This window comes from Ammospiza caudacuta, chromosome 6, assembly GCF_027887145.1.
Source record: "Ammospiza caudacuta isolate bAmmCau1 chromosome 6, bAmmCau1.pri, whole genome shotgun sequence".
In the NCBI taxonomy this organism is placed as follows: domain Eukaryota; kingdom Metazoa; phylum Chordata; class Aves; order Passeriformes; family Passerellidae; genus Ammospiza; species Ammospiza caudacuta.
The window spans coordinates 60,706,069-60,722,068 of NC_080598.1; the positions used below are offsets into that span (position 1 = coordinate 60,706,069).

Sequence of the window (16,000 nt, forward strand, 5' to 3'; positions counted from 1 at the left end):
AGTTAACAAATCACTCTCCATTTAAATACCGAATTGCCTTATCGCCTCCTAGAATGAACCCTAAAAACTGGTGGTCTTTGAAGCTAAACTTTGTAGGTGAGATGTTGATCCAGGATTCTTCAGGGGTGAGAGCTGCCCACCATGGATGAGAATACAGCTGGGCAAAAGGAAAACCACAGGGTGGCCATGGAACAACTCCTTCAGAAGCTGCCCACAGCAGGAAGTGATCCCCCTCTGAAAACTGCAATAACAGACTGAAGTTGTCTTCCCTGCCATATTCCAGCCAACCAGACTTTTACCAGAGTAGCAGTCTAAACCTGCAGGAGAATAGGCCAGGTTTTCAAAATCCTCACTGTATCTGCAGAAAAAGCATTGCTTACTTGTGGATAGGAGGAATGTGCCAGATCTTTAGGTTTTTTCCCAGAATTCCAATTCTCATTCAGAAAAAATTCAGTCAGTTAAAACAGAACCATCTGTGAATTGTGATGAATTGGAGACTACCTGCTACTTCTCCCCCCATATCCTCAATGTGCAGTTAAAACCTGAAGAATTTCAAGAGTCTTAGCTATGAACAAAAAGAATTTTAGTTTTACAAGGGAAGGACACACACAGAGAAATGCTGACATAAGAAAGCCATGCCTCCTTCCTACTAAAATACCTTTTAGAGCTGTTTTTGAGTTCACATCTTTCACACACTGGAGTCCACCTAAATTATGAGCACATTTTTCATTCTTTGATGAGGTGCTTTGTGCACTCCAGTGACTGAGCTGGAATGACACCTTTGATTAAGCACATAACTCTGTATGCAAATCTGATTAACCTATAGCAGTGCAAGTGCCCAAGTTCCAGCATGACTTTGTTATGTAAAAACACAGAACAGAGTGCATGCAAATCCATAAAACAGATCCTGAACATGGCTTAACTCAGCCTCTCTTCATGTCTTTAGTCATCTTTCTTATGAGGAGCCCTCATTTTATGATCTTTATCCTCCAAAGAATTTTACTCTCTTAATCCAGTCACACATTTCTACAATCATGCCAGAAAACTGCAGCCTCATGGCAGGAAACAGAACCAGTCCTCTACCCTGGAAGCCTCAACTTTTGGAAGGCTTGAATGATGCACATATGTACTGAAGGAGACAGACATTCTTCCCATTAAAGGCAAAGTAAGAGAAAAGGCACTTTAATCATGAAGTTTAGTGGCAAAATACACCACCTTTTTTTTTTTTTTTCCTTAAAGCAGGAGCATTCTGAACAGTATTTTAAGGGTGGTGCTTTGTAAAAGGGTCAGAGGTATAACATTTTCTTCATAAATGGTGGCTCTCACACACCATCTCATGCTACAACTGCACAGCCATCAGTCAACAAGCCTCAGTTTTAATCTAAGATGATTTTTGGATCACCATTTCCAAATCAGTGACTTCCATTAGTTTTAGGTCCTAAATAAGAAGAACTTTCTGCAGTCAAAATTTCTGGATTTTGGCTCTGAAGAAGAGAGAGGCATGTGAACAAAACCAGATGTGAAAATGGACCCCTGTGAACAGAAATGAGTGTGCAGGGGGTGCATCTCTGCATCTCCAAGTGCATTTGAACCACAGTTTCTGAAGCACTGATTTTGTGGAGGTCAAACTGAAGGACAGTCTCTCCAGCAAGTGCACAGAAAACTCAAGTTGAAGTTTGCAGACAGAAAAGTAAGAATACTGTACACAACCTAGAAAAATCAACAAGGTCTTGGATAAAACACAAGAGTGCCAAAATTCAGAGGACTGCAGCATTAGAAACAGAACTGAAATAATGAATGGAGCATGCCAAAGAGTCAGTACTAAACTCCTTGAAAGTAGATGTAACTGGAGAACAGAGTGGCAAAGAAAAAGGAGGGTAATTAGTATCCCAGGCCATGGAGAACCAGGGACAACCACAGATACACCACTGGAATGCATGAAATCTCTTTGCTCCTTCATTTGTTCCTCAAATTGTGCTATCCAGGCAGCACAAGTGCAATGCTTTCTGCTACACAGGAAAATAAATTTTACTGGTTTGCTATTTGCTTGTTCATTTGCCTGAAGGTTCAAATGAACATAAGCCCTAAATTGTTCACAAAGGACAGCTAATGCAATTCCACATAGCCCTACAGAAATACAAATTTATTTCTCCAAGGAATTTAGACAAAGATTTGATCATTTTGTCCCAGCAAACTAACCACCCCCATCTGAAACTTTCACTTGAACAATATGTAAATTAATAATCCTTTTTAAACAATGTCCAAGCTGTATTCCTTCCACTAGGATAAGCTGCTTACATGAACCACACTGAAGTCACAGGCACTTGTTCTAACTAAGCTGAGAAATACCCCCACACTCCAATTTCCTGGAACAATTCTCTCAGTGACATTACACCCTGTGTGCTGTAATGAGGAGCACAGAGAAAGATTACAACCTTTGCTTGAACTACAGGACATAGAGCAAGTCACCAAATTATACAGACTAGAAAAAGGGTGTGTGTTCACTTCAACTGCAGCCTGGTCTGCTGTACTGTTCCCTCTGCCTGGATGCAGTAGCAGACAGCATGTAATTCTGCAAACATGGAAACATTTTCAGAAGTTACAGCCTCCTGAATGAAAAACTGACAGTACATAGTGGATGCCCCAAATCAATTAATTTTAACAAACAACATGTCAGAGAACATCCCAGGGATCGGAAGAATGACTAAAATAAAACAGAACACGCAGATGAGGAGACATAATTACACCACAGTCATGGGCTGAATGAAGTCATGAAAAAGCTTCTTGCCAATGAAACTATTTAAAAGCTATTGGAGGCTATATGACTGAGTTCTGGCACTCACAGTTTGAAACATCAATAAAACACCAAAAAATTACAGTTGATGTTTCTGAATGTGTACTTTCAGACACAGGAATATATGGCAGCTAGGAGACATGAACTGTTTATGTAAAAGAAGTAAAAGAAATAAAACAGAGCTGGGGCAATTTCAATAAACACAGACTAACCCACCATTTCCTCACCAGAACATTTGTTTCTTGGGGATCCAACTCAAGTCTGTGTTCTACTTCAGTAAGGCAACTGCAAAAGGAAGAACATAAACTACCCATATGGGTAAGAAAATTTCTAGTAACATTAAGAACTTTTGGTTTAGAACAGATGTAGGAGGTATGGCTTGTGGCAGACTAAAAAAAAAACAACAACAAAAACCAAAACATCAGAGGAAGCTAGTTAATAACTCTGTGTGTATGAAGGAAAGTATGAACTATTCCAAATTTCCCTGACTTATCCTCCCTCTCTCCCAGTAATTAAAATGCAACAGTGATGGCTGCTACAACCTCACAGCACAGCAGAAAATACTAAATCACTGCACCTCTGATACAAACACCTATGAGCTCTGATCTCTTAATAGCTGCTCCACAGGCACTGTCATTTCACTGAGCTAAGTTGTTTGGAGAGTTGTTTTTTTTTAACATAACTTCTGTTTAAAATCCCTTCTCCTTGCTAGGAGCTGACAGCCTTTCCAAATGCCTCCCTGTACTAAGCAGCAAAATATTTGATGCCACGTGGTGTGTATGGCAGGGCAGGTAGGATTTAGGAGAGGATTATTAAAGCCTTCTGGAACACTGAAGGTAACCATTTCTAAGTTAACACCCTCCCTCCAACAACATGTTTCAGCTTCTTCTTCAAACATGATCTTCTGCTCCTACCTACCTTTCCTGCAGACAACTAAAGCTGTTCCAAGGTTAAATGAGAAGCTTCTCAATATTGAGTGTATTTTGGCTGAGGTTCAAACTCTCTCCAGCAGAGACATGTGTAATCTGATTTCTGCAAAAGCAAGCCCTGGACATTGAAACAGATAATTCACCTCTAACAAATGGTTCCTTCAAAAGTTTGAAAGATGGTGATGTAATTTCAAGAAATCTTTATGGAGTTAATTTTGCAATCTGGACAGTTATGGAAAGTTCTTTCCAGAATCACCAAAGGCACTGCTGGGAATGAAAATTCACTACATTGATTCTGAGAGGAGATACAACTTGCATCCATGAGTCACTCATCAGGATCCTAACATGACTGGCACCCTCAGAACACCATTCAGTGAGTATTTCTTGGCCCAGACAGAATTCTTGCTTCTTTCTAAATATCTGTACTACAAATTAGAAGTGGGAAGGTACAAAAAAACCACAGCAGCATCAAAGTATGAGCAGCCCAATCACTAAGAAAAACTATGGAGACAACCAAAATGGCACTAAAAGAACTATGAAAATCAATGAGGTAGCTCTGCATAAATTCATGTGCTGCTGTCTGAACAGCATGAGAATGAAAACACCAAAGTCCTTGCTTGAAAGCATTAATAAGCAGAAAACATGTCCATGCTGCTGCTGAGTTCAGCACCTTGCTGGTTATACTTCATTTTCCAAAGATTTCTTACTTAGAAGTGTTGGAAAATAAACAAAAGTCACCCATTTTAGAAAAAAAGCTCAGACAAGTGCTTTGTTAACAGCACAGAAATTCCTGCATGCTCCAGCCAAAATTCAGAGCCCCATTGAAACAACAGAAAAAAAAATAACTGGAAGATCCAAGGAAGCTGCAGTCTGTGCAGACAGAATTTGGGAGAAAGAAAGGCCTTGCTTCAGTTTATTTATCAATGAGATGCAGTAAGATTCAAATTTTTTGAAAGAGCAAGGCAAACAAGTGAATTTAAGGATTCCAACCAAGCTGCTCATGACAGAAGGAGTACACAGAGCCAGGCAGCCTTTCCAACAGAGCTGCACACAGCAACAGTTCCACCACAAAGAAAACATGGCTGAAAAGGAAACAGAAAGAGACAACCCAGAAGAATGGAGCTATAGTGAGTTATGAAAGTTGAATTACAAATTTTTCCAGTATTTGTAATACCACGAGGGCTCTGCCACTGTCATTTCTCATCACTGCAGATCATTTCCCCACTCCTAAACATTGTGGGCCTAAGTGAAAATTCCTACTTGGGTACAAGCCACTCAGAGTGCACGAATTTAACAAATCTGAACATATAAAATTATTCAAATAATAGCTAAAATCGTTCTTTTCTCTAAATTGCTTTTCTTTGATCTCTTATTTAGAGCTTGAAGCCTCAATATCTTCATTCATTGTCAGTTTTCCCAAGCAAACAATACCTGCCACAAAAAGAAAGTTAAAGATTCACAGAGGAATGTTTTTTTTTGGAGGAAGGCTCATGTAATTCCGATGCCATTTCTGTGTCAAAGGAAAAAAACCAAACCTAATCAAACAAAAAGCATTTATTTTTTTAATCAAGTTCAGCTAAACCTATTCAGACAAATCAAGACACCTGGGGAGTCCTAAGCCATTCTGCCCCTACCCAAAAGAGTGAAGATTTTGGGTAAAGAGCCTCTAGAGCTGAATGGGTTTTGTCCACAACTCTTCTGGTTGTTCAAATGCACCTGAAGTCAAGCTGCTGCCACTTTGTCAGTGTTTTAGCTAAGTGTTAAAATAAACCAGGAAAAAGATGCTCCATGGAAAGAGGTCCCAATGGGATTATTTGCTGAAACTTCAAAGACAAAGGGAGGCTCGAATTACAATTTTAAAATCAGCAAAACAGCAATTGTATTAATTGAACTATTCCTGAAATATAGGGAACAAATTATACTCACACAGTCACTCTCGGGTCAGGAAACTGCCATTTTTTTTGCAGCTGATATTGTTTGTTGCCTGTGGCAATGTGTACAAATTCTTACAGGACCCCACCATCCCTCTGCTGTATGGTTTCACTGATAACCTCACCACAAACATCTTAACAATTTAGTTAAATTAACAATTTAATACAGTCCTAAACAGCTCAATAAAACTGAACACATGGAATCATTCCTCTGTCTGCTCCTTAATTTCTCCTCTCTGTGTTTCTAGTTGCTCACCAATATCACTGCTCCTTTTAAAAACTAATTATTTAAAGCTTTCAAACTTCAGATCTTTCTAACTTCAACAAGAAGCATCAGCCAATTGTTTACAGTTTGTCTTATAAGCAATTTATTTTAACAATATGGCTGAATGAAACCCAAGTGAAAATAAAGTTTATACAGACAGAGCTTGGGAGTAAAATAAAAATAAACTATTTGGAGAAAACACAACCAGTATGTGTGTGCCCAATAATTAGAAGATGATGTTTGCATGGAGGGCCCAGAACTTCCTGTTTAGTCAAGCACTCAATATTATGAAATAATGCACTAACAATTTCCCAGACCCTTCACTTCACATGAAAACATTTGTGGGGTTCTAATCTCAGCAACATTAACACTGTTCTGGTGAGGATATAGGAAAAGCAGCACACAGGAGAGACTTGAAACCTGATGACTACACACGGGAATAAAATGGCAATAAAATAGGAAATGTTCTGAAGTTACAGCTGGAACCTGGCTTTGCTTGCAAGGAAATGACATCAAAACTATGCCAGAAGCACATTAAGACCTGGAAGTTAAATCCTCAAAGCTTAGGAAAAGCTGGAGTTTGCTCATTTGTACACACACAGAGCTTTTATTTACAAAGCTATTTTGCCCTCACGTCCCCAGCATTCCTATCTCATTAAAAGAACAAGGACAGATGATGACTGCTGCAATAAAACAGATTTTTCACCCAAGACTACATAAAAAGAAACAAATAAAAAAACAACCCTTGTTCTTAGCCTTTTCTGCAGACAGAAGCTCTCAGGACAGAAGGCTTTCCTGAGGGCACACTGATTGCCAAGCTCACTTCTATCACTCCCATGATAAACAAGGCACTAAAGCTGCTCCTCTCCCTCCAAACCAGAGTTCATGACAGCTCTAAACATTCTGGCCACTTAATGAGGACAATGTTGAATTCACCTCTCCTTCAAAAACCAAAGCAGTGCTAATGCCAGCATTTCCTAAGCTTACAGGGCCTTGCCCTGCAGCCTCAGAGTGGTTTTTTACAGAGAGTAGCAGCAGTTGATTTTTAACAAGGGTCTGTCCAAATACTTACTGCAATTGACTGAGGGAACTAGAAAATTATTTACTGACAGCAACTGATTCTTTCTTCATTAAATTTTCCTACAATTTAATGCTAGCTGCTTAACCGCCCACGTTTTTCCACATTCTGCACTCCTTTCCACAGCCTGGGTTTTACTCAACAGCTGGAGAATTCCTTCAACTCATCCTCAAACACAAAGTGCTCAGGCACAGTTTACACATTTCTCGTGGCTACTGCATTTTGGAGCATTTCTAAGGAAAAAATACCACAGAACTTAATGGACTAATAGCTATGATATATGGTCAAGAACAATAGAGGCTGCCATTTGAATTTCAGATGACAGGGACAGTTGGCAGTAAAAATGAATTGCACACATAGATACAGAAAATCCTTCAAGTTACAGCTGAGACCCAAATATGAGAGCACATTTCATTCTCTAGGTCACAATCAATCCAGCAAGGCACTGAATGTGAGAGCAACATCACAAATCTGAGCAGTCCCACATAATTCAGCTGCACGTGGCATATCACCACAAGCACGCTGAAGTGCTTTGCTTTATTTAAACTGCAGCTATCAAAATACAAGCCATGTTACACTTGAGTTTGTTTGGTTTGTAAATTATTATCTTAGAAGACTTTAGAGACCTTTTTATCTACTAAAATATTCTTACTTTTGAGAATTAACCTGCTAGCAATGAAGAGAAGAGGCTAATGTACTTTTTCCTCTCTCTGTAAACTGCATTTCTCTACATTTCAATATTGAAATGTGGTTAGCCAGTTTTGGTTTTTCCTTCCTGGCACTTTTAGATGCTCTTCTGATACATATAGATATATACTGCTATAAAGTTTATACTCTAAACAGCAGAAGTGTACTTCATTGCAACTGTCTGTCAGTGCAAAAGTTTTTATTCTGTTGTTTTAGTCACATATAAACACCTTTCGAGAAGAGCTGTTAAAAAAATCAGAGCAACTGTTTCATGTATTTATAAACACACTCTGTTCTGTAGGCTCCAACAGGCAGCTGAAATATCCATTAGTGAATTGTACTGGTGTTTGTGTTTAAACACAAACAAAATAAGAAAAAAGACAGCAACTTGACAGAAATCTGTAACTCAGTTTGTGGTTTAACACAGAGCAGAGTTTAGCTCACAAATATAGAAAAGCAGACCTTGCAGCAGTGGCTCAACACCAGTAACACCCAGTGGTTACTGCCTCTACCCAGGAACAGAAATCAGCCTACTCACTGCCATGGTATCACCCTGATTACAATTCCCTTGGCCTAAACATTCCTCCCAGTCTTAAGAGTCAAGTGATTTACTCTAGAAATATTAAATCTTATTAAATGCTAAATTGTTCCTTCACAGACAGACAGACAGCAACATTAAGAAGCTCCAAGTAGAAAATGTTATCTCCGCTGTAATCTGCACCACATCATGGCTCAAATATATAAATCCTCCCTTAAAAATATTTTTTAGCACTGATGAATGGAATGTACATAAAATGCCATAAAATGTACATTTATGCACGTTCCCTGGATCTTCTAAATATCCTAAGAACACTGTCATTTTTTCAGGGATTACATATTGTATACACAGACTTGATACTTTGCATTTGCCATTCATTCATTGAAGAGGATTGTAGTTAAGCATGAGTAAATGTTACAAAGTTTATTTCTTATCCTAGTATTCTTAACTGCAATTTGGATCATCTGATTAAAATTACAGAGATCAGTAAGAGCTCAGCAATCAAGTATTAGCCAAAAAGAGATTAATTTCCTAAAGAACAAATGAGACTACAAGTTGCATCATTTAGAATGAAACAGATGATACATCAATTTTTTTTAATAAAAACTGAAAGTCATGTATGATTTATGAGAAAAGAGGAGCAAAAATGACAAAGGTCCACATGCCATAGTAAGCATAAATGCAGTTTGGCTCAGGTTTAACTATGATAAACCACTACTGCCTTGAATTCAAACATTACTACTATTCAAGTCCTTAAAATGTCTCTGGTTTGCAAAGGTAAAATGAAAACAGTTATTTTACAGTACTTCCCATTTTAAAACTTGTTTATTTATTAGCACAACCTGCATCATTCCATCACTTAGTTGCAATGATGTTCTGCTTAGCCAATTACGTAACATTTTGTACATCAGAATTGACCTGAACACATAAGAATTAAGCCAGTAGCAATGTCAACATTTTAGTAAGAAATATGCTATTCTTGAATTATTTATATTTAGGTCATCTTGTAAAAGCAGCTGCTTTAGATTCCCTACTTCCACTAAAAAAAAAAGGCAATGAGATCTCTTATTGACAGCTGCATTCAAAAACATAGCAGTTACATAAGTTTGCAAATTACACTGTGCCAGAGTTAAATATCTAAGCATTTTAACGACAGTTCTCAAAATGCTACCTCAGCAAGAATGACTCAACTCCACTGGATAAGCTGCACTCCAGATAAGAAGCAATGAGCTTGATTTTATAGAAAAACAAAAAAAACCAACAAGCCCAACTTTTAGTATTCTGCTTTAATTCAAATTGCCCTGAGTGAGTTCTGCTTGTTTGGACCTGCAAGCTTTGCCACTCATTTGGCATTTCCACCTCTCCTCACTTTCAACAAAAGCATCCCGAGCAAACCTAGAGACAGTTAAGGAAATACTTGGAAAACAGGAATGGTTTTCTACTGTACCTCCAGGGGAGAGATTTACCTGACAACCACCAGGCAGAGACCTGAAAACCAGAGCTAGGCCTTGCTTGTATATGAGAAAACATGGCTATGCCAAGGGAGAGCAGAGGACAGACAAACTCTTTCCACGTTCATCTGAGGATTTTAACAAAGATCTCTGAGAAAAACATTAATAATTGGCATGATGCATCAGCAAGATTTTAGCCCAGGCTCATATACAAAAAGGAGACCCAGAAACTTTAGGGAGTGAAAACTTTAGGAGCAGCTAATGCTGGCGCACCAATCCAAGCTGCTGTCCTTCAACACCTTCCCTCTGAACACTGCTGTGACTGGATAGGCAAAACTTCCCTGGCCCACGTTTTCTCTGATGTTATTCACAGAAGAAACTATGAACAGCAACAGAAGGGAAGCTATCAGAGAAGAAATGTGGCTAGAAATTGCAAAAGAATTGACCAAATTCTTGGTAATTTGGCAACTCACTCAGGGTCCCGAGTTAAATCTAGCCTTTATTCCACCAGTACCTCACAAAACCTGCTTCAGCCACCTAATCACTGAAACAGCTCAGCAAAGTGCCACAAGGGCTCATATTTGGAAATTCATTCCCTAGAATCACAAGAGTTAGAACTTCTAGTTCATAAATTGATTCTGCTTACTCTGATGCTAAATATCACAATCTAAGGAAAACATATCACCTACCTTCCTTCCAGCTACTGCTCTCGTGATCTAAAACTGCCTTCTGTTTACCAAAATAAAAATAAAAATTTCCTTTGGATGAAATACTGTAACGACCTTAAACTTTAAGGTTACCACAGATGCCACCCCAGTGCAAGCACTTTTCCATCCGACAAAAGATATAGCTCCAGAAAATTTACTTTTTCCCAAGTGCTACTGTAAACTTAAACATTAGTTCTGTACCCTCAAAATTCTGCCATCCACATGGCAACACTAAGAAATATTTTAATCGTACCAAATAAATACAAATACATATCGAACACATGTCAGCAAAATCAATTCTCCTGAAACTGTCAAGCTCTAGCTGTTGTACCACAGCTACCAGAACACAATCTAATGTCACAAGAAGGACAGACCTAAACTCAGAACCTCTGGCATTTCCAAACGCAAGCCCAATTCCCCAGCAAATCGCCGCACAACTTTTTCAGCGAGGCCAGCATTTTCCTCCACGGCCTTTTACCACGCACGCCGTGACAGATCACAGACCGTCAGCGCAACCTTTGCTCACGACATTGTTTCCAAAGGCACCGAAACCTCTCACAAACTTTAAACGCCCGAAAGGCGTTGGCGAGGGAAAGCCGCCCGCTGCCTCACAATGACACTATTTGGGGAGCGCTTGATGCTCCGACCCTCGCCGGGGTGGGGTGCTTTATAAATAGATACGTGGTGTTGTTTTTTATTTTTTTTCTTCTTTCTCCCCCCCCCCCCCCCCCCAAGTCAGTGCCGTGCCCCGAGCGTCAGGGCGGCGATGGGAGAGGAGGCTGTTTATAGCCTTTATTAAATGAACTCTGGGCGAGGAAAGGAGGGGGCAGGGAGAAAGGGAAAGCTGCAGCTCCTACCTGAGCCAGGCCCAGACCCCGCTCGCTGCTCACCCTCCTCCCGCCGTGCTCGGGGGGCTCCGGGGACACCCCCACCCTCAGCGGGCGCCTGCAATGCAGGGGGCTCCCGGCAGCGGCATCCCAGCGGGATCGCTCCCCCCGTCCCCTTCCCCATCCATCTCCCTCCTTCCCTCCCTCCCTGCGGCCGCCCGACCCGCTCCCAGCTGTGCCGCCGGGGATGGCGCCGAGCTCCCGCGCTCTCCGCGCTCCGCCGCCCCCGGTTGTTTACAGGCCCCGGGGCCCCGCAGCGCCCCGGCCCCGCCGCCCCCTCACCCCGCCCCGGCCCCGCACTGCGCAGCGCCACTTACCCCCCCGGCCGCGGCGTCGGCGCCGGCTGTGCGGGCAGGGCCGCGCTCCCGGCGGTGCGCGGGGGAGAAGGGGAAGGAGGGGGGACAAGGAGGAGAAGGAGGAGAAGGAGGGGGGCACCCGGCTGGCGGCCTCGCCTCAGCTCATTCACAGGGCGGCTCTGTGCCCAGGGGGAGCCCAGCGCTCATCTCGCCCCCTCCGCCGCCGCCGCCGGCCCCCCCCGTCCCCGTCCCCCGCCGGAGCTGCTCCGCGCCCACCAGCGCAGCGCTGCGCGGAGCGCCGGCCTCGGACGGACGGACGGACGGACGGACGGGCGGACACACGGACACACTCGCACTGCGCTGCCGCCGCCGCCGCCCCTCTGCGCAGGCGCGCACGCCGCAGGGGAGGGGAGGCGGGAGCGCGCGCGCGCGCCCCCGCGCCCTTTCCCTCCTCGCCGCCTCCCCTCCCCCCGTTAAAAAAAAAAAAAAATTTAAAAAATCAAATAATTAAAACGCCCCAAAAGCGGCAAATTGAGCTTTTTCATATTAATAAAAGAGAGAGTTAAAAATATATATATAAGGCGGAAAAAAAAAAAAAAGCAGCACCCCGGCAGGGTACCCGGATGTCGGACGGAGCAGGGCCGTTACGAGTATTACATCACCCTCCGCCCCGGGTCCCGCGCCGCGCGGGGCGGTGACGTCATCGGCCCCGCCCCTGCCCCTGAGGGGGAGAGGCTGGCGCGAGAGCCGGGGAGGGTGTTCCCCATCCCGATCCAAATCGCGATCCGCGTCCCGATCCAAATCGCGATCCGCATCCCGATCCTCATCCCCATCCCGGTCCTGCTCCTATTCCAATCAGCATCCCGGTCCCGGTGCGGTGGCGGCGGCAGCTCAGCCCACCTGAGGACCATGGAGCGCGCAGTGGGTCCCGAGGCGCTGGCGGGATCAGCCTCGTTTCCCCGAATCACAGAATCATTTAGGTTGGAAAAGTTCTCTGGGATCATCGAGTCCAACACTACCGTGTCAACCAGACCATAGCACTGAGTGCCGTGTCCAGCCGTTCCCTATCGATTCCATCACCTCCCTGTGCAGGCCGATCCAATATCTGATCACCCTTTACGTGAAGAAATCCCTCCTGAGGTCCAGCCTGGCACAGCGTGTCACTGTCCCCTGCTCCTGAGGGACTCACGCTCGCCTGAGCCGCAGCCCCGCAGGATTTCCCGTTGGAAGCACAACCGCTGGCAGAATCAGCAGCGGATTACCAGTAATGAACGCATAATGGGTTTAATAATCCCACGGGTTTCAGCCCCCTTTGATGAAGGCTGGCCTGTGGACAAAAGACATGGGAGTGTGTTCACGGAGCGACTCCCCCATCAGCCTGCGGGGAGCACATTGAGAAGAGAAGCTTTTAGACAAATCTCTCTTTTGTCTCAAGGAGGGGAGGAGGACGCCCGAGGAGGCTGCGATGGCAGGGGGTTGATTCTGGGAGGAATGGCTGGTTCCAGCAAGCCAGGGTTAAACCTTGTGGCTGGGGATTTCTGAGGGGGAATGAGTCCCAGGAGTGCTTCAAGGGGAGGATCAGAATTGCACGGTAGCTCTGAGGATGTGAAGAAGGACTTGAATACAGAGGGAGAGATGCTGAGGTCTGGGAAAGGTGAAGTGGGTGCTTGGCAAGGTTGTCTAGATAGTTTCCATCTTGAACAGTAATGGCAGCAAACAGACATATGTTAATGGCTTTAAACTGAGGGTAGTTTTGGATTGGAAATTATGAAGAAATTCTTTACTGTGAGGGTGGTGAGGCCCTGGCAGAGGTTGCCCACAGAAGCTGTGGCTGCCCCATCCCTGGAAGTGTCCCAGACCAGACTGGACAGGGCTTGAAGCAAACTGGTGTAGTGGAAGGTGTCCCTGCCCATGGCAAGGGTTGGAACTGGATGGTCTTTAAGGTAATTGCAGGTTGTGTTCTCACTGTTGACAGCCATTAGTGCAGTTCATCAGTGATTCAGGGCAGTTTACAGCAAAACCCTCCCAAGAGTGATAGAAGAGCTGTGAAAAATACAACCAAACCGCATTGCTCTATGGCTTTCCTGTGACAGGTGAACTGACCATATTTTGGTACAATTGCAGAATCTCCATTTCCCATTGCTGCCTGTGGCTGGATGGAATGTTTGGACCCAATCTCCCTGTATTCAGCCTAATCATGATCCTTATCGGGATACTGAGCACTGCTCAGTCCTGCTCGATGTTCTGGTAACTATTAAGGGCCTTTAGTTTAGAAATTTCAGGCCTTTATAGTTAAATGCAGTGAAATTTGTTGAAGGAAACAGACCTTTAGAGACATTTAAATGCAAGTCCTAATCCTTCCCTTCCCAAGACAACACAGAATTGCTCCTGCATGCATGTGACACATTTCTTCCCCTTTCCCATTTAAAAAAAATTAATTTTTCACCCCTCTTTTCCACTTTAATAAAGCTCTCCTAGCACTTCAAATGATATACAATCGATGGATTTAATTTAGATTCTATGTTACCTACATCTGTGTTTTGAGTGCTTTTTATTAAAAATAAAACTGAATGAAAACATGGCCCTGTATCTTTTTGGCAATGCCCTCATTTTAAGCTGCAAGAATGTAATGACAGCAGAGAGTTTGCTGCTCTCATTTGCTATTTATACATTTTTCAGGGGAAATTGGACTAAGTTAAATTACTACAATATTTTCTTAAAGCATAATTTTTATTTAGCTCCCTAGATTTGCTTGGCCTGTTGCACTGACAATGGTAATAAATATTTACAAGAAATTCAAGCATCACTTTTAATTAGGATAAAACAGATGTGTATATAATATCCCTCTACAAAATGTATTTGTAGTTGATAAGATTGCATATCCCAGAGTACAACTCTTTATTTTCTCTTTAGCTGTACACCAAGTTGTGATACAGATGGTTGGGACCTGTAGTCACCACACTCATTAGCAACACAGTAACAAGAACCATTGTGAAACTCAACTCTGTATCATAAATCATTTATGAGTTATTGAGAAGGATCATATTTCACTGTTTGGAACAAGAAAATTCTTTTAGCATTATAGTCATATTTAAAATGATACGCTGTTCCCCAGCCTATTTTTAGAAAATGTTATTTTGGACAGTTTTAATTCTGTTTCCTGTTACAGCTTTTTAAAAGTCTTTAGATAGATGGTAGTTGCCAAGAGTATTTCTAAAAAAAAAAATATAAACCCCTGTGTATCTAAATAAGCAGCTTTTTGTCACCAATGCACACTGAGTTATTGCAGGCAGGAGGATGACTTTGTCCTGTCTATTCATTAAAACTCAATTTAGAAAATTCCACACTTGGCCTGATGAAGCTGCTCCCAATGACATCATTTCCCATAAAAGAGAAAATGGGGCCACAGTGGCTGCTGGGGTCACATGGCAATGGAGCTGCACTTTGGAATCAGCTTCCACCACAGGGGCCATGTTCTGTGGGAGCCTGCTGTGACCTCTGCATGCTGCATTGCCCAACACCCCTTTTAACTCTTCCTGGTTTAATACCAGGGATTAAACTTCTTTCACTGTAAGGTATATCATGGAGTATCACAGTTTTGTCTGTGTTTGCCTCAAACAGGGAATTTTAATACCAGTATCACAGAATCATAGAATCACAGAACAGCCAGGTTGGAAAGAACCTCTGGAGATCCAGTCCAACCCCCTGCCAAGGTAGGGTCACCTGTAGCAGTGACACAGGAACACATCCAGGTGGGCTGGAATGTCTCCAGAGAGGGAGACTGCACAACCTTCCTGGGCAGCTGGTTCCAGTGCTCTGCCACTGTCAATGTGAGAAGTTCTTTCTCATGTGGTGGTGAGCCTTGCTGTGTTTTAGTTCATTTAGGTCTTTTCTCTTCATCCTGTCTCTGGGCACCACCAAAAAGAATCTGGTGCCATCCTCATGGCATCCACCTCTGAGATATTTGTATGCATTGATGAGATGCCTCCCAGTCTCTTCTGAACTAAACAGGCCCAGCTCCCTCATCTCTCCTCATCAGAGGGATGCTCCAGACTCTTGATCATCCTTGTGGCCTCTGCTGGACCCTCTCCAGTAGCTCTTTGTCTTTCTTGAACTGAGGAGACCAGAACTGAATATTCCAGGAGCTTCTTTCTGCTACCCAAAGCGGAGAAAAAGAAGCTCCAAGACTGCTCTACCTAATACTAGCACCTAAAAATGTTTCCTGAGTTGCCCAGGATAAGGCAGAAAAAGGTGGTAGCACAGGTGTCAACCCAAAGATGTTCAGGTCAGTCACAAAAGACAATAATGGTTTATTTTGCATGGATTTGAGGTCTCCACATGTGGCCTCACTAGGGCAGAGTAGAGGTGGAGGATGGATCACTGTTGTATAGCACTATTTAGATTTCCTAATTTCTCAGAGAAAAAAAAATGAGCTTC

General features: G+C 42.9%; 1 protein-coding gene across 3 annotated transcripts in view; it reads right to left on the reverse strand.

Moving 5' to 3' along the window:
* The window catches only part of PPM1A (protein phosphatase, Mg2+/Mn2+ dependent 1A), a 34,743-nt gene extending 22,826 nt beyond the window's left edge, over nucleotides 1-11,917 (reverse strand). For all 3 annotated transcript variants that reach the window (XM_058807475.1, XM_058807474.1, XM_058807473.1), the window contains exon 1: nucleotides 11,585-11,917. The gene's annotated coding sequence lies outside the window, so the exon portion shown is untranslated. The remainder of the gene's footprint in view (nucleotides 1-11,584) is intronic.
* Between the last annotated feature and the right edge of the window lie 4,083 nt (nucleotides 11,918-16,000).